At 44.4% G+C, this 19398-nt stretch overlaps 1 long non-coding RNA gene across 1 annotated transcript in view; it reads right to left on the bottom strand.

The window, feature by feature from the left end:
* Window positions 1–1795: 1795 nt before the first annotated feature.
* LOC127019317 (uncharacterized) overlaps window positions 1796–19398 on the bottom strand; it is a 59576-nt gene continuing 41973 nt past the window's right edge. Inside the window, exons 2-3 of the long non-coding RNA XR_007766890.1 lie at window positions 2538–2599; window positions 1796–1975 (exon numbers count right to left, since the gene is read on the bottom strand). This is a non-coding gene — a long non-coding RNA (uncharacterized LOC127019317). The remainder of the gene's footprint in view (window positions 1976–2537; window positions 2600–19398) is intronic.

The raw sequence follows: 19398 nt of genomic DNA, 5'->3' as shown, positions 1-19398 counted from the left end.
AGGAGGGGCAGATCGCTGCTCGGGAACTAACTGGGCATCAGTCAGCAAGTGGTGAGCAATTGCATTGTGCATCACTTGTTTTGTATAGTCTAATTCTTTTAGTATTATTGTCATATTATTATTATAATTATTTTTCTTCCTTTCTGTCCTATTAAACTGTCTTTATCTCAACCCACGAGGTTTTTTTCCAAATCTCTCCCCCATCCCACTGGGTGGGGTAAGTGAGTGGCTGCGTGGTACTTAGTTGCTGGCTGGGGTTAAACCATGACACTTGTGTATCCCAAAGGTTGCACAGCACTTCACTGCTGCACCTCCCAGCCAGCTTTCTCCTGACTCCTGGCTTGCTCCTGCCCAGCTCCCACACAGCCCTGACGCTCCTCATCTCCCCATAGAGTGACCCATTGCTCCCCAACAACCTCACTGTCAATGCCAGCTCCCTCTCCCAGACCCACAGACACCAGCTCTTCCACATCAATACACTGCCCCTCTGCTGTCCATTTTATCCTACTTGCCTCTGTATGATTTTCCTTATTTTTTTAACTTAGAATCTAGCAGCATTGAGAGTCCAAGGCAACTTCTTGCCCCTTGGTTCTGTAAACAGTAAAATTGCTTGGATGCAAAGGAGAAATGACATGGCAAACCCACAGCCCAGACATGGAGACAGACTCACTTTAGACACAGACACATTCACAGCACTTGGCTGCCACACAGGAACGTGTTCCTGCTAAGGAGACACAGACAGATCCTCATAATCTGGTTGGCTTCGGATTCATTTTTGGTTTAATTGCAAAAGCGTGCACATGGTTTCTCTGCCAAATTCAAACGGGCACTCCAGCGGCAGAGAGAAAACCCTGATCAGTGCAGGAGCTGCAGAGGGAACGACCTGATCAGGAAGGAACGCTCCCTGCAGCTCCAAAGAGGAGGTGAACTGAGCAGTTGCAGCTAGTGTGAATAAGTTTGGCAGACTAACAACTAACTGAAAACAGCATTTAAATGGAAAGTTCTCATTTCACATCATTTCCCAGCAAAAGATGAAAGACCAGGAAAAAGTCTAGTAATTGCTAATCACCTACTAATACTGGGAATTTGTGTTTCAGAAATAAGAAAAACTCTCAAGAGTCTTTACAACTGACAAATAAGCAGAGCTATTTGTGAATGCTTGAGATACACCTACCCATACCAAAAACTTAGTTTGGGATTTCATTGTGGATAGTTCTGAAAAGATACTAGCAACAAAATAAGACATCAGGTGCTGAAGTTTAAAAATATCTGTCTTTCCCCACATATTTTCAAATAGTTTGAAGATATATTGTTGTTCTAACTTCAACAGGTGAAATGTGTGCTCCTCACATTACAGATAAATGAAATTCAGGGTGAAGGGTGAGATGATAAAGTTTGCTCAAATATTCACAATAGTGAAATCTGAAGGTGACTGTGAAGAGTCACAGAGGGCTGTTGTGGTCCAGGGTAAGCGAACAGAAAACCAGCAGATTAAATTCAAAATCAGTAAATGCCATGTAATACAACCAGGGAAGAAAACCTGCCCATATACATACATGCTAATAGTTACTAAATTAATTGGGAAGGAGAACCCAATGTCCTTGTGCAGAAAACTCTGAAGACACAAACTCAGCACTCATGAGATATGACACAGCATTAGGAATTATCTTAAGGAAGATATACTAGAATTAGAAAGGCAAAGAGAGGGGCAAGGTGAAAAAGCAAAGGCTTAGAAGCCAAGTAGAGATTAGGCAAAGAAGCATTTTTCAGTTTGGAACACTTTACTAGAGGAGGAGCCGGCAGTAGGCAGACATACAACTATAAGTGATAAGTAGAAAAGGATTATTTGTTTCTTATTGCACAAAATCCATGGGCAGCCAATGACATTTTCAGGCAGCAGATTTATAAGAAACAAAAACAGATGTTTTGCCTTACTGCATACTACTACGCAGGCTGTGGAAGCTCCCATGGAAAACTGCAAAGGCCAAAAGTAAAGGCAGGTTTCAAAAAGCATTGGACAACATAAGGCAGTCTCCTAAAATCTGTAAACATTACTCCCATAAACGTGATGCAACCACTGTAAATCAGAGATTGCTGACAGTAAAACAGTGCATATGCTGCTCTCTTCTGAAAGCATTCCCCATCATCTGCTCTCAGGGGTAGAATCAGGGGCCAGGTAGGATTTGCTTTGATGCTGTGTGGCTAGGGGGCTCACAGAAGAGCCCTCTTCCTCAACATCGTACATTTTCATATTTTTCCGCATTTGGTAAATACATTTGCTCTTTCCCTTATTAAGCACAGTTCTTCACCTAGCTTGAATTTTCACTTCCTCGTGACTCCATTATGGCAAGAAAAAGCATCTACCTCCCCGAGAAGGGAGGTGTCTCTTGATATACACACACAGATACAAACCTATTTTCCTGAAAACAGCTACTTTCATTAGAAAATGCCTTTGGCATTTTTGAAAGCTCCAGCTGATATCTGAACACCAATTTTCATTGTTCCTACTGGAGAGTTAACACCATCTGGTATCTTACCTGAGAGGAGAGCATGGACTGTTAGGTGTTCAGTAGTCTGTATTTCAGGAAGGCCATCAGGTCTGAAAGAGAGAAAACAAAGAGAGATGGAAAAATAAGCACAAGAAACCACAAAAAAATACAGCAGGAACTCTTGGGAAGCTTACTATACTGTGTGTGGTGTGAACTCAGCTGTCTGCAGAGAGGTTAATATGGACACAAGAAGCTGAACAGTCATGAGAACGTGGAGCATCAAATTTTCTGTGAATGAAGCCAAAGTATTTTTCAGGGCATGAGTTTAGCAAAAGTATTCAATCTCAAGCAGCAGTTCAGCCTGGGAATATCTGCCCAAGCAATAGAAACTTGGAGGAAACTTCAACAATTGAGAAGCAAGGCTAACAACTAGTGTGCCTTGCTGCCCACTCTGCAGCAGCTGGGCTGTTCCTCAGGCTACCCCAACTCCAGTAGTAACCCTGGGAGCCTCTGAAGGCAAAACTTTGTGTCTTGGTTACTCCTGAGGTCTAAAGAGTCAAAAACCTTTGACTAGCCTTTGTTATTTGTGTTCTCTTCACAATGTGGAGATGTTCTTTCTGGTTTGGAGACAGGTATTAATAAGAGTCACTCAATGGCAGAGGGAAGTCTTCAAAGTAAGGTGGAGCATGGCACTCCATTTCCTGCAGCCCAGGTCCCAGGGGCTGCTGCGAGACTGATGCACAAGCAAACTGGGTTTTGCAGCTGCAGGGGTTTGGGCAAAATCTCAAACCACAGAACAAAGTTTCTAATGTGTGGGAGAAAGATGCCAGAAAACTGTAGGTGTGTAAAGCACGTGAGCGAAATACTAGAAATCTCAGCTAGGTCTTCCCTCTGTAGGGGATATCACATTCCCACTGCCAGGTCTACAAGCAGGTTAAGCTTTGTTTACAGAAGTGGGGATCTGTCTGACTTTAGAACAGGTTGTAAGGAGCAGTGGGAGGGAGCAGAATTCAAATGGCTAGTTTTGTGTATGCTGCCTCCTGTTGCCCCAGGAGAACAGGGCCAGACTCCCCATTTCCAATTCACTCTGCCCACCACAGTAATTTATTTGATGACGTTCACCCACCAGTGATAAACGGACAAGGAAGGAAAGCAGTGGTGTCCTTTCATAGACAACCCTGAAATCAAATTGGCATAACCACATGCCAGTTCCTAAACACCAAATCTCCAGAACACCTACCAGCAATGCTAAAACACAACAGAAATTCTTCTACTACTAGGGCAGGCCCCCATGAGATATGCAGTTCCTTAACACAGCTTCAATAGGAGTATTCAGAATTTACAGTATAAAATATGGAACGAGTCTCAGATTTATTTTTAGGACTCCCTAGGCAGCTAGACTTTCTCAGAACCAGTGAAACATAGGAGGATTGAAACTAGAGTTACACAGGAACTTAAAAGCACTGCATAGTAGTTTTATGACAGCTAAGATGTATTTCATTACACCTGCCACTACCAAAACAGAGAATGGGTAAAATCCCTTCTCCGAAAGGAAATCAGTGGAAGTTTTAGCATTGACTCGAGTAGGGTCAGGATTTCAGCCCATACAATTAGAAGGACAGAGAAAGATGCAGAAAAGCAGGCAAGTGGCAGATGACATTCAGAAGGTGATGCATTAGTTGTAGTGATTCAGCACTGTACTGAGCACTAATTTTTTTTGTTCTGCTTTGCTTTCTTTAAAGGAGAAAAGATGTGTTCCTTTTTATGTTTGGATAGAACATAATGGCAATACAATTTTCACACAGGAACTGAAGTTTTCACAAAATCAAATAATCAAATCCCCGCCCCCCCTTTTTTTTCTTTTTAAATTTCAACTTTCTGTGAAGAAGATTATGAAGCAAAGTTTTGGGAACTGTGCTGCAGGCTGTTTCATTTCCAGGCAATATCAGATAATGCAGAACTACACTTCCCTTACAGTCTGGAAAAAGTTACTCTTACTAGGCTTTTCAGAGGACTGTATTTCTTGTAATGTTAAATAAATTTCTAATTGAACCAAGCTGTGTATAATGCTGCAGGAGCCAAAATGAATCCAGAGTCATTTTGGCTCCTGCAGCATTATACATAGCTTGGAGATACAATCCCCCAAGACAGACTGTATCAAAGGTTAAAATGGCAGCAGCATGCTCTGGAGCTGTAAGACTCAAGAGCTAATATGCTCTTGGAAAAATTGTACTTAATAGTGAATTAGAAGGAAATGCACAAGTCTGTAACTCAGTTTTTTAAACCAAACTATTTTGATCTGGGGAAATGTCAAACATATCTCAACATTTTTAAATGCACTCTTTTTCCTGACACATTTCAGTCTAACAAGAACATTTCAGAGTTTTGTCTTGATTTGGAAATTCAGAATTTTGTTCAGCTTATTCTGTGATTTTGCAAGTCATTGTGATGGGTAACCAGACATAAAACAAACAAGGCATGGCCTCTTTGAACCCACCTTAACCTCTCTGACCTTTCTCTTGGGAAAAGAATGAGAAATCTATCCTGGGGTTAACATTTACTAATTCAAGGAAATCAACAGATTTTGTTTTGTAATAGAAGCAGTTCCACGACGTATTCATTCCAGTCACAGCCAGAAGTAAAATGATTGCCTGTCTAGACAGGAATGGTGTGCTTAAGAGTAGCTACTTGTGACAGCTCAGAAGCAGACAAAATCTTCCACACTGCCAATTCACCTGACTGTGCAACTTCCTCCTCCTCTTCCAATGAATCACAGGCAGCTCCTTCCAATCAGGACACAGTCCTGCAGTCTTATTTGGACTAAAAATCTACAGGACTGCCGGGCTACATCATTAAAGACTATCAATACTTTTTACTGTTACTCTTTCTTTTTTCCTTCAAGAAATTAATGGAGTTTTTAAAGCCAACACTCACCTGCCAGTGGCTTTGTTATGGGCAGAGGTGTAATTTAAGACTAAAGGGAGAGTGGAACAGCAGTGGTGCCCATCTTCTGTGTGACAACTTGGTGGCTAGACCACTTGCTGACAAAGTGACAGATCTGATCTCTAAACGTGCCTGAGCCTGAAAATCAGTGGAGGTACTTTTACATGATTACAGGTGTTGAGATTCCAACCTTACAAGTGTGAATTCAAACTGCGCTAATTAGCACAAGCTGAGAACATGGTTTATCCATCTTAGGACATACAACTGGCTAAAGCAATGCCTGCATTTGCAGGCAAATCAAATGTTCAAACCAACAGGCCTGCCAGATTGCCCCATTCAAGTGATGAGGATGCTGCAAACATGGAGCTAAACCAGAAGGAAACAAGTGCCTGTGATTTCATCTGTTGGCAAGAAGGTAGGTTGGAGGCACACTAGGAAGCAGACACAGGCAACCCACCTCCTCCTGAGGAAATTGCAAAGCTCTCAGTTCTAAGCCCAGAGAAGCCCCCTCGGTCCCAGTGCTCAAGAGATAAGAGAGGAATGTGTGATAGGAGAAGAGCCAACAAGTGAAATTAGTCATGAGTAATTTTCCTTAGTCCCTCACTACTTCTAGCTAAGTGGAAATACCACTGGAAATGGTCTCCTTTCAAAAGAAAAACCTTGAGTCAGAAGAATTAAATAATTTCAATCTAGTTAAAAACTTTTAGATGCAATGGGTAACAATTGAATCAAAGGATATCCCATACATACAGTCATTAGGGAAGCTCACCACAGTGAGAGATTGACACCTTCCAGGCTATTCCCAGAGCTTCTTGTTGTGCAAACTGGCACCCATGTCATTTTCCATGGTGGTGGTGTTCAAGGAGATGGGGTTGAACACAGGAGCTTAGTAACAAGCTGTGATGTGAAAAGATGTGTCCCAACACTGCCACTCTCCCAGAACCAGGAAGCTGTGGGTGGCAAAGTCCTAGGTCACCTTGGCAAGGACAACTCCTCAACAAGGGTACAAGAGGTACAAGAGAAAAATCAAACACCTTCTAATGTCCAAAAGATGACTTCCAAACAAAGGCAGAATTATCCAGCTAGGACATGGACCCTGCAGCTGCACCATTTACCACAGGGAGCTCCTGCTCCTGCAGCGGGAGCACAAGGCAACATGGCTCACTGCACCTGCTTGCTCCAGAAAACCAGACTCGTACGAGACAATGCCAGCCTGAGAAGGGAGTTTGAGGCTACCCTCGATGTTTTGGGATGCTGAGGTTCACACAGAGTTCTCAAAACATGTCAATACAGTCCTTTGATCTTCCACACAAACCAATGAGAAGATGAGACAGGTTTCAGCACTCATTCTGCCTTACCCCTTCTGAAAAACCTCAGTTGAGTCAGAACAAGTCACTGTGCCTCTGCCCGCTCATATGTTAAAAAAGAAAAAAAAAAAAAGAACAGATATTATTCTGTTCTGTACAGAGATGAAGTATAGTTCGATATTTTCAGGTTCTGAGGAAACAGAATAAAAAGCATCAACTAGCGATAGAGTCTAAATGTTGGAATAAAACCAATGCTGGAATAAGACCATAGAGGTGAAGAGCAGGTTGTACAACCCAACAGGGCTCCTTCTGCCAACGATGGCCTGACTGGTGGGCTCCAGCTCTATTTTGGAGACAGCCTGTAACCCATATGCAGGGCAGACTAAGGATACTCCTAAAGAAACCATCCTGCTCAAGAAAATCATCTCAAATCCTTAGCACACAGTAGTGGCCCTAAAGAATCAAAGGGATGTGGTCCTGTCTCCTATCCCTGACAAGATGAGCAGCAGTCATTTCAGGTAGCAAGAGCATGAGCTGGATTTAACTGACCAGACCATGGCAAAAATGGACAGCATCAGCACGTACTCTATAGACAAGCAAAATTAACTGAACAGTCTGTTTTCTACTACTGTCTTTAAGACTGGTGGTTAGCAGAAACAGATAGAGTTAGGACCCAGAAAGCAAGTCATCAAGAAACATTGTCATTACAAACCACTGTTGACCAGAGCAACCAGAAAACACTACCTAAACATCTGCAACATTTGAGGAGAAAACTGCAGGAGGAGAACACAAGGTCCTAAAAACCCAACACCTGCCATGGATAACACAAAGGCTAAAGAGAGGATGAACAAAACCTGGGAAGACATCTAGTGATGATAGGCAGGGAATTTGAGCAGAACATGAACAAAATACTACATTAAGTGGGGCAGGAACTGGTGCAAGACTGTAAAGCTTATTTCTAACATCTGTTTTTGCTGAATAGGTAGGGAAGAATCTGTGTTACCAACTCTAGCGAGCTGATCACAAATTTTACTATGTCTGAAATAAATACATATTTTAAGTCCCAGCTGCTAGAATCAGATACTCCCATGATACAACAAAACTCTAGCAAACAGCGTGAAGCAAGTACAATCTAAAAGACCAGACATCAAAACAAAAAAAAAAATTTCCAAATGCATTATTAAAAAAGAAGAATTTTTTTTTTTTTTTAAGGAAATCCCATTGCTTTGGGGTCCACAAAATGGTATTTAAATATGATTTTGCCCATACATTTCTATTCAGACCCCACAGAAAACTTAAAACACAGACTTTGCTCCTAATTGTTGAAGAAGGCAGAAAGCTGCTAATATACTTCTCTTAGGCCTGGGTCAGAGCAGCTTTACCACTTCAGAGAAGGAAAGGACTGTGGACAGAGACTTGCACAAAGAAAACTTATTGGACAAAAAGAAAGCAAAGAAGAACAAGGATCCTGACAGCAATATAGTTTCTCATGGGAAACTTGAGAAAGGGGAGAGGCAGATGAGGGAGGTGGACAGAGGGTGGAGAAGTTAACAGGAACCAGCCTCCAGTTTGTCTGGAAACACTTAGAAAATGAGACAATAGGAAAAACAAACAAGCAGCATGAGATCCCCAAACAATGTGTTAAGCCCATCACAGAAGCCTAGTCAACCATACAAGATCAGACCCACAAGGGTGGAAAGGATGAAGACAGAGCTATGTTCCCTCATGGAGACAGAGGTGTCTCTGCACAAAAGGGGACAGCTTCTTTAGACATCTCCCTTGAACAGGAGAAGGAGACCCATCAAGGAGGTGGCTTGGACACACTCCGAGAACCTGTAGCACCAGCCTGATCTTCTCTATTCTCCTATGACTTCCAGAGTTACCAGAGGAGGAATTGCACCCACACTACCAGGAGGGGATAGCACCGAGGAAGCGATAGATGAAAATGGAGTCTGGCTTTGTCAGACAGTTTGAGGACAAGAGCTTCACTCAGCACTGCATGGGTTAAGCCCCACACAGCCTACGCAAGGAAACAATTCTGCTTATGCCTCAGACAGCTGAAAACTTGCTCGTACTGTCCTGGAGGGATGAATCACACAGAGAGAAACTCTGGCAGGCAACACGAGGAAGGAGCATCGCGGCCAGAGTTCCCAATACAAGCAAGCAAAATTCAGGCAGACAAGAGAGGGCATGGCCTTGCAGGCTGTCTAGCAAGAGCATCCGTCTGCAGAGTCCATCTAGCATAACTTCTCAGGTGTGCCGTGAATGCCCTAAGTGAGTTTGCATAGCTTTTTATGTTTGATGGTCCAGGCAGCCACTGGGGAAACAAAAGCATTTGGTTTACCTGCTCAGGTTGTAACTGCTTGGTACAGTGCTCCTCTCTAAGCAGTTGTCCTGCCTCTAGAGCATGGGCCTGGTGCCATGACCCAGCACTAGTGGCTTCAGGTGGGAGCAAGCAGCTTCCACAAGGGCTGAGAAGGAATCTGACACCCAAAAGGCACTACAATCTCCTCAAAACATGAAGTGAGGGAGTGAAGCTAGGCCAGGCACTGAAAAGAAGGTAGCCCACATTGAGCTTGTCTACTGGGGAAGCCACTTCCCACAAGGCAGCGGAAACGGCAGCACAGACTTACAAACCTATCTCTATCACAGTGGCCGAATGGGAGCTCGGCTTTGCTGGAAAGGCTTCCGAGAGGAAGTCCGAGAACTCCTAACCCCAGGCAAAAGGAGACATGAAGCATGCCTTCAGCCACTCTTCCCAGACGCTGTGCCTGGCTCGGGGACAAATGGCCTGGGCAAGTATAACTAGACAAAAACAAGCAAGAAATGTCGTCTGCTAAGCTTCCCAGCAAGGTCACGATCTGTCATTCCTCCCAACATTAGCTCAGATCTCAAGAAGGCAAAACCCTGGATGTTTCCAGGCACCTAGAGGGAGCAGAGGAGCACGTTCCCTCTTTGCTGTGCATGGATAGCTAGGGGGTAGCACAAGCAAACAAGCCCAACTTCAGTATTTGGGAGAAATGTCATATTAGAACATGACCAAATTTGACTTACTGACTTACAGGGCAAGGTCATGACTGATCCCATGTTTCTCGTTAGTTGAGAAACTCAACTCGCATCCTCTCACGTATCATTAGCAGAACTGAGTATGATATTCTCAACACAACCATGCCTCACAGTGCAGAAAGCTCTCCAGGCTGCCTCTGAGGTCTAGATTATTAAGTGAACCTGAAATCATGGTTCTTACTCGCTTGGCTTTCTGAAATATTAATGCCTATTAGTATATCATTATTCATCTGAGAAACAAAACCTCCAGGACTGCTAACGTCCTAGTAAGGAGCACTTGTCTTTTCCATTGAGAATTAGGGTCTTTGGGAATTCTTTTGGTTTTCCTTGTAAAGCTTCAGAATATATTAAAAAAAAAATAAAAATCTGACTACTTGTCCTGGTTTCAGCTGGGATAGAGTTGATTTTCTTCCTAGTAGCTGGTGTAGTGTTATGTTTTGGATTTAGCATGAGAATAACGTTGATGATACACTGATGGTTTTAGTATAAACATTACTTAGCAACAACTAAGTCAAGGATTTTTCAGCTTCTCATGCCCAGCCAGCAAGAAGGCTGGAGGGGCACAAGAAGTTGGGAGGGGACACAGCCAGGACAGCTGACCCAAACCGGCCAAAGGAATATTCCATACCATATGACATCAGGCCCAGTATATAAACCGGGGCGAGCTGGCCGGGGCAGATCGCTGCTCGGGAACTGACTGGGCATCAGTCAGCAAGTGGTGAGCAATTGCATTGTGCATCACTTGTTTTGTATAGTCTAATTCTTTTAGTATTATTATTGTCATATTATTATTATCATCATCATTATTATTTCCTTCCTTTCTGTCCTATTAAACTGTCTTTATCTCAACCCACAAGGGTTTTTTTCTGATTCTCTCCCCCATCCCACTGGGTGGGGGGAGTGAGCGGGCAGCTGGATGATGCTGAGTTGCGGGCTGGGGTTAAATCACGACACTACTACATCCAACTTCCATGATACAAACCTGCTATATCTCTGCTTTTACCAGCAGAAGCATCCAGGAGCTGTGTTGCCTGCTCTCAGTGCAGAACACATGCCCCAGTCACACTTACTCATTTCCATGCAACTGCGACATACCTGCTGCATGCTTGTTCCCAAAAGACACACGACGCACTTAAAAAATTCTTCCTCAATACCTGCTTTATATTGAGTAGCGTATTTCCAAATAAATGTTTTTATCATTCATACAGGCACCTGGTAGCTGCTGAAACAATTAAACATTGACCATGGCTTTCATCTCAATTTCTGTTGGTCTTAAAGAAAGACTGTGCTGAATGAGATTAGCAATTTAGGAAAATGCATGCATGATAAAACTGCCCTCTAGCGGGAAAGTACCGATCACATCTACAGCCAACATACAGAGGAGGATTGTGGGGCCCACAGAACATCACTGAGCCTCAGGGGCTGGATCAGATAGCAGTCCCATCCTTTTAGACTGTCCCTGCGTCTGGCTTGGCTGAGGCTGAAGCCAGGCAGCCTCTGAGGGGCTGCCTGCTGCATTCCCAGCATGGCCACACCAATGTGACCAGAGGTAACTGCTTCAGCTTTTTCAGCCAGGCCGTTCCTATACTGCCATTCACTGGGGCCTGCAGAGGACATCCTCTGTCAGCTGGCACGACCTACTAGTTGGGGAAAAAAGACTTACCGGAAGCAAACTGAAAAAAGACGGGTAAATATCAACTGGGAGACAACTTAGCATTATTCAAAAGCCTTGCATTCACATGATGCTAGCACTTGGCTAGCACCAGGGCTGAATGCACATCAACAGTGAAAGCTGAAGCCCTAGAGACTGAGAAGTCTCCCCAGGGCCCCATCCACAGAGATGCCATCACACCATACCAAAGAGCCAAGTACACCCACAAGCCCCACTCTTCTGCCACATGCACTAGACAGTCCAGCAGCTTAAAGATGTTCATGGTGTTAACCCTTTTTGCAGCACAGTGGGGTAGGGCTTGATCTAAGGATGGAGATATGTCCCCAGCAACGGCCCAACACCGGCTTTACAGAGCAGCATCTCCTCTACTAGAGGAATGATGTGACAGCTAGGCTTCAGGAGGTTTATATGAAGGAGAAAACAACACTCCTTATCAAAAGAAAATGAAGTCCAGATAACTGTATGTCTCAACAGTGAAAACTTATTTCAGAGAGGCTGGAAAGAGGAATAGAGAAATTACAGCACAGGAGCTGATTGTGCAATGGTTGTTATGTCAGCCCCCGACTTCCAAATGTACCTTACCCATCTTTAATTTTCAAAGCAGAAATGTTGAGTTTTGGGGTGACCACGCACTGTTTCTCCAAGGATACGATCTCTCTTTCTGCCCAGAAATGCTGTCTGGCAGGCCAGATTCATGACACATGCTCAAATCAACTTCCCTCCACCCCCGAAGGCACACACCAGGCACCCTCAGACTTCCCAGCTGTATCCAACTCACACCTTCCACTTCTGCCTCAGACATGTAGACCTGACATACAGAGAAACATGGTGGTCCTCTTTAGTCCATGGAGGAGATGTGCTCAGTTTACATCCAGCTTTTCATTAACAAAGCCTCACACTCAAGGCATTTGCCATGGTTTTCTCCTCCGGGAAACTCGGTCATTAGCTCCAATGTGCTCACTGCTGTGACCTTCTCAGGCTCCCCAGCTGTGCTGTCAGCCACATGACTCCAGAGATTAACCAGTTGGTCCCCCTCCAACAGTCCCACCCAGCCTTTCCCGTAGCCACAGACAAAGCTGTTAGAGCTGCCATAGAATTGCAGCCCTTGTTTTCACCAGTCGTACCATCTCCTCCTTGCAGGTCTCCTTGCCTGTCTCCTTCAAAAAAAGTTAGTTATTTTTAGCACTAATTACTAATTGTAGTCAGGACCTTTGTGTCTTTCCACCTTACTGAAATAAAGAAAACAGTAATACCTCACTCTGCCCATTCCATTCTCGTTTGCTCTCTCTATGACGAGAGACAGTGCTCCTCTTGCAGTCTTGCCACAGATTTAGAGATGCAACAGATGGCTTCCTCCAAGTGCTGCCTGTCCCCAAGGAGAAAGGCTCAATCACTGCACCCTTACAGATGATAAGCAGAAAGCTGTACTGTGCTCTCTTGGCCACATTTCACAACTGCACCTTGCAAATGCTAATACATCCATATCCACACCCTGTGCTCGCAGCACAACCACGCTGTGATGTGTAAGCTCGTGGCAGGGGTCTAAGGTAGGAAAATGGGGGACTTTCAGCCCTTGCAGTAGGGTATGTCAAACATTCTTTACACAAGGTCATTCACATCCCTTCAACAACCTCTGTTGTCCAACAGCATTCAATAAACCCTATTCCAACAAGACCACATCCAGCCAACAGAGAGATAAAAGGGATGAAATAGGCGCAGGGTCTAAAATTGGGTTTCACTGGGATAATGCGAGATTGCAGCATCATTGCCTCCCCCCTTGTGCAGGGATGCATGCAGAAATGAGAGTGTATTCTTGGCAACATGAGTCAGCTCAGTAATGTTTCTGCTGTCATTAGAGTCTGTATTTAAACTCTGACCTCACATTTAAATGTAACCACGACAACAATGTCACACCAGTCCCTCCAGTCCCACCTGCCTGTAAAGCAAAGTGAACAGCAGAGCTCAGACCACCAGGGCCCCATACTCCCTTGTCCTTCAGGCATCCCGAGGGAAGCCCTCCACCTGGCCCAGGGCACCAACAGGGCAGTATTTGCCAATCCTTCACCCCTGGATGACGATCCCAGCTTCAGCTCTGCTTATTATTTCTACCCCACAGGATCTGAGGGCTCTGGCCAAGACACCACACAGACTCACAGGCCTTCTGACAGAATTTAAGTCATGAGCAGGACCGTCTCCTAACCATGATTTGTTCACACAGCATTAGGCCAGGTAGATAAAGAGCCACCACGACTCTTTCCCATAAACAAGCCATGGATCTATCACCCTGAACAGCATTCCTCACTTCCTCCAAGAGCCTGGGACCAGCACATATGACTGTGCTAAAATGCTTGCAAATATGGCTCCCACTTTGAGCTAAAATAGCCACTGAACGAAAGTGCCTACAGAAAGACTAGTTTCATACTGACTGAACCTTGCAGTTGAATTCAGTATTCTGCAGGCTAATTCAAGGCTTTTTTTTTTCCTTCCCCAAATGTATACATATTTGCTCTCTTCTACTTTTAGAAACACATCTGCAAGTGGTGCCAATAGTTCCTTATTCATGAAGATGGTAGGGCACAGGCTGTTAGCATTAATCTTAGAACAGAAAATGCTTAACACTCTGACTTGGACAATTTTTCCGTGTTTGACTCCAGAGCTTCAGCTCAATCACTTCAGTAGGCTGCCATATTAATAAACATTTACGAAGTGGAATCAGTTTAACACATATTTTTAGGCTGCTAGGTTTACTTTTCCAAGATGAGATTGTTCTGTACCACACATCCTGTGGTTTTCTTTGGTCCTGATGACGCAAGAGCCCTTTGGGAGCAACCTAGAACTGGCCTCCAAGTTAATTCAAAACCTGATATGGCCAAACTACACATGACAATTCAAGCATTCAGATCCAAAAGCTTTTTGCCTCAAGCCATTGGCTACAGCTGTAGAAATAGCCAGTTTCATAGGGTGATATTGCAAGGTCAACAGCCTTTCTTATTTGAGCATTTATTTTTCCAATGGGTGTTTCCTTCAGGGACTCCAGAGGAGAGCCCTAAGGTCTATGCAAGTACTTCCCTGCTTATCTTGTGCTCTTAAGAGTAGCTTCTGCTCTGCAATATTTAGGGCTAAAGCTTGCACCCAAAGATAGCATGCAGAAGTTCCACAAAAGAAAAGGGCTTGCATAAAGGAAGATGTGCAAACTAAAGCCTCCACTTTTCCCTCAGCTCAGACTTTAGTCCTCTACTACCAACTTCAAAATTACATTGACAACCAAGAAGGAAGAGCTGAAGTTAAAACTTTGCCCCAGACTTTGTCTCCACATTTGTGGCTTTAGAATAAGGTTTGGATTAAGATATTTCAGTTTTTACTCTTATATACGTTTAGAATTTAATTGCAGAAATATTTGCCTGATCCACAGGGGAGCAGTATACTTTGAAATGTGAGGATTTCAGAATAAAGAGGGTGTCCTTTCTCCAACAGTGAAGACAGACTCATCTGACATATTTTTTATGAGAGAGTTTTGCTTTGCCAAGGTGATAGCTGTTTGTCTCAAACCATGACCTAGAAGCTTTCAATCCAATATAACACATCTCAACTGAAATGCATCCTTGGTTACTAAATAAATCGGACTAAAGCTATTTACTGCATTGACTTGAAGAGAGGAGGTGTCACCAGCAGTTCTTCACTCAGCAGATACCCTGGGTGAGCTCCCATCCACCCCGCCAACCCCACCATCCTCCTCCAACAGGTCTGCACAGGTGACAGAGGGGAGAGCAAGCACCAAGTGCCCATGGGGATTCACCAAAACCCTTCCGGACCCAACAGCAGTGGCCATTTTTGCCCCTTCCCCAAAGGCAGCATTTGCCAAAGGACCTAGGACAACATAGACACCCAGGGGATGTAACCAAATGAGTAGCAGACTAGAATAAAATAGAAAACAGACTTCATTGCAACTCCAGTGCCAGCTCAGCTCTAAGTCATTTTGAAACTGCCCTATACCACAGCGGGAAACTCCTCAGGGTTGGCAGAGCAGCCTGGTCTACCCTATCTGAGCAAGGCACTATATTCTTTATATATTAGCGTTCACTGGTTTGGGGATCACCATTGCATATCAAGCTTGCCTTTATCACTTAGCTGTCTCCCCGTAACATCTACATGTGGCAGAGCATAAATACCATGATGGGGAACATTGTGTGTGGGGAACAGCTGGGAACAGACAGTACCAGTGAGACTCAGATACACAAAAGCAAACATTGTCATCTCTCTGGAAGCTGTACCTGAAAGGAGGGCAGGGAAGACTGGAGGAGGGGCTGCCAAGGGGACTGAAAGCCCCATCAGGTGCTTGGTCCAGGAGCGAGACAGCACATACTGAAAAACACACTGATAGGAAGAGGCCTGCTTTAAAAGGGCAAGTTCTTTGTCTTTCCTGGGATTTTAATCACACTGTGGTGGCTAGGCAGAAAGAAGGACTTTAAACAACAACAAAATGTAGTTATAAACCCACTTCTATTCAGAACCTGATGAGTTGCAAGTCAACCTCCCATTGCTGCTTTGCCTGTTGGCACCCTTGAACATCCACACCAAAGCAAGGAGCTCCCCTCACCCCCATAGCAGAGAAAGGTTACAGATGAGGGCATGTCTTTCATCCTTCCTTTTAGCAAAAGGGCAGAAGCAATGAGAAGTGTTGCAGTAAGGCACAGATTAGTCACCAGTTCCATGTCACCAAAGTCAACTGATAGGAAGAGAGGCAGCAGCAGGTCAAACGCAGTGAGGTATCAGCACAAAACCAGGAAGCAACAAAGACACCAGTGGCTTGACCCAAAGATATTGCCACACAAATGACAGCAAATGCATACACTGACCAAGCAAAGAGTGGGATAAGTAGGAGGATGCAATAACTCGGAGTAAAAAAGCAGAAGTCAAGCTAAATATGTAGCTCAGAGAACTACTATACAGGAGTAATTTGTGTCAAGCAAAAGTGAGGTTTCAGAGAGGGCATGTAAACTCTGAAACTGCAGGAATAAGGGAAGTGAAGAGACAATATCATTTTGCTCTCCACATTAAGAGAGTGTTTCCTCTTCAAGAAGTCTGACAGGGCAATGAAATGGAGGTATTTTTTCATGGTCTTGGGGTTGATTTCAAGAATAACTATTCGCTCATTTAGAGCAGTTCTGCAAACCTCAGGCGGTATTGCAGTCTGACTAAGGGATGGTGCAACTCTCAGGTGGATAGCTTAGTTAGTTCGCAGAATTGGGACAGGTCCTGGGAGGGAGAAAAGAGGTTCAGTAACGGGAGTTTCCAAGGTTAGGGGGATTTTTTTTTTTTTTCTTCTTCTTTCTGAGAATCCATACGGGGAGGAAGAGCTGTGGCAAGGATGGGAGGACTCCCTCTCCTAAACCCTACTAACCACATGTGACAGCATGCAATTAATAGCTCATCAGCAGAGAGGTGGGGCTGTCCCTTAAAGTAACCTGCTTAAGGCATTCCTTTGCTTTCAAGGAAGAGGAAGGAAGATCAGCCATTTATCACCTGACACAGGAAGGGGAGGGAGAGTGATGCATCCCTATCTGCTCCTGCCACACACCCAAACAGCTGTCTCCTCCCTCATCCTCCCAGGCACCTACCAAAAGTAAGAACATCCCAGATAGCAAAGCTTGGTAGCACCACTAACCATGAAGACTTGCCTGAAACCTGAAGCCACAATGATAATCTGCTTTGGAGTCATGTGGCTCAGAGAGAGCTGTCAGGTTCATCAGAGATAAAACAATGACCACTCTGCAGGTCATAAAATAAAAACAAATGTTGTTATTCAGGGAAGGGAGGGAGGGATTGGTTATAAAACAGTTTGTACCAATTTGGATTACATGTCACCAGCCAATAGTCCATGCAGCTTTAAGATGCAGCAGTTACATATCCACCTTCAAAAGGAACCATCTAACAGGGTGCAAGCACCGCTGCCTCTCAACCCCTCTGGAAGGGACCTATCAATTTTTCTGGGATTTCCCTTGGAATTACCTTTGACTACTACAAACGCTTTCCGCAGCATTTTCAAACATCATTAGTGCATACGAATATTTCGGTTTCCACTTGTATCTGCTGGAGACACCACAGTAAAGCTGGTTTTCTAAAGGTCCACCACTCAGCACTGTTTGGAAATGAGCTCCATTTCAAGTGTTCTCACTTGGGCACCCATTATCAGATATGTCTAAAAAGCCCTTCCCCTCTCACTGCGATAAAGATTAGGTAATAGCACAGATCCAGGGAAAACCAGCCACAAGTAGGACAGCCCTAAACACTCACTAAATTCTAAGGGAACTTTTGCACATTTGCAGTTGAGCACAGACTTAGCTGTTTTGCTGAACTGGTGCATTATGGCCCAATGCAATAAGAAATATGCCCAAAAATGATCATTATAATGTCTTAGTCTTGTATTGTTCTTAACACAACCAGAGAATTTTTACCAAGCGTTCCATGCATTACACGTTCCCCACAGGAATTCCTCCTCCTGTTTGCTACTGATTCATCCCATCTGAATTTTAATGCCACTAAGTGATACCAGCATTAAGAAGAGAAAAATCCCTATGTTCTTTTCATCCCTCTGCAGGATAAAAAGTACAGAGAAGAAATGAAATTCTGTTGCTTAGCAGCGAAAATACCTCAATGAAGATTTGCCACGCATGCCAAAGCTCCTGCTAACGTCAGCAGGACTGCATCGAGGCAGTAACCAGAACATTAGGCAGGTGCAGTGTCACAGGAAGGAATTATGAACATGCTCTACCCTTTCCACAGTTCATGGATTAGACATGTGCACATCACACATACCTGCAGCATCCTCAACATGCTGGGGCTGGAGCTGCCCCCTTTCCTAACCCGATGGCAGGAAAAGGAATGGCTCAGCATCCCCTGCATGGGCAGGCAGTCATGGAAGAGCCAGAAAATAACCATTACACCTCTTTCAGAGATGTGCATGGATGTCCTGTGCCTCAGTGAACTCCAAGCGTCCCCTGAAGAGGAAAATGCCACACCTTCCAAAGCAAAGGTGCAGTGTAACCTGTTTGCCAGGCAAACTTGCAAATATTGGAAGAAATCACAGCCCCCCACTGTGGTCCCCCCAATCCAACTCCAAAGTAGTTTCCTCTTGCCCCAGGTTCATCACCACCAAAGAGTCCTCTGCTTCTGGGAAGGAGCACAGTGCCATCAGTGACTACACTGTACAGGTCATGGCATAAGCATATGGCAAAACATCCATATTCATCTTACTAGGCTGATCCCATGTTCCCATCTGTTTGCTACCTGTTGATAGTTACCAGCAACAGAGAACTTAACAGAAAGATGTACTGCTCAGAGACCAAACTGGCTTTCTAGAAACGCAATGGAATTGAACTGCTCTCCCTGCCTTTTCTCCTACTATGTTTTCTTTCTAGTCATTACCATCCCCTTTCCTGCTCCCTCTCCTTCCAAACCATAGCCAAATTCTGACATTTGGACAGCACAGATTTGGCAGCTCCCTTAATGAGACAAGACACGTAGCCTAAAAGAAGCAAAGCAGTTTTAAGCAACAGGTTTCAGATCTGCACTGGGCTCTGTGTTTTCCCTTCTGCAGCAGTGTTGGTCCTCCTTACTGCTCCCATGTCTCCCCTCACAAGTGACAGGCATATCTATCTCTATAGTCCCTTCTCTGGCCCATCTCAACCCCCATATCCTAATCTCCTGGCTCCCAGAGCTGTGTCTTCCCTGCCTCTTCCTTTCATGTTAAAAAAAAAAAAAGGGGGGGGGGCAAATGAAAAAAATTCTTCTATATCGCATGCCAGCTAAGCCACTCCTGCCTCTCTCTGCTCTAGCCCCAGCATTATTTAGCAGGCTCTCTCTGTTTTTTCCTTTGCCACCTCTCTGCTTCGCAGACTCCCTACAACTCTGGTGCTTCTTT

The sequence above is a fragment of the Gymnogyps californianus genome, chromosome 8 (assembly GCF_018139145.2).
Source record: "Gymnogyps californianus isolate 813 chromosome 8, ASM1813914v2, whole genome shotgun sequence".
Classification (NCBI taxonomy): domain Eukaryota; kingdom Metazoa; phylum Chordata; class Aves; order Accipitriformes; family Cathartidae; genus Gymnogyps; species Gymnogyps californianus.
Note: the sequence above shows the minus strand (reverse complement) of the source record. Positions and strands in the feature narration are given on the sequence as shown.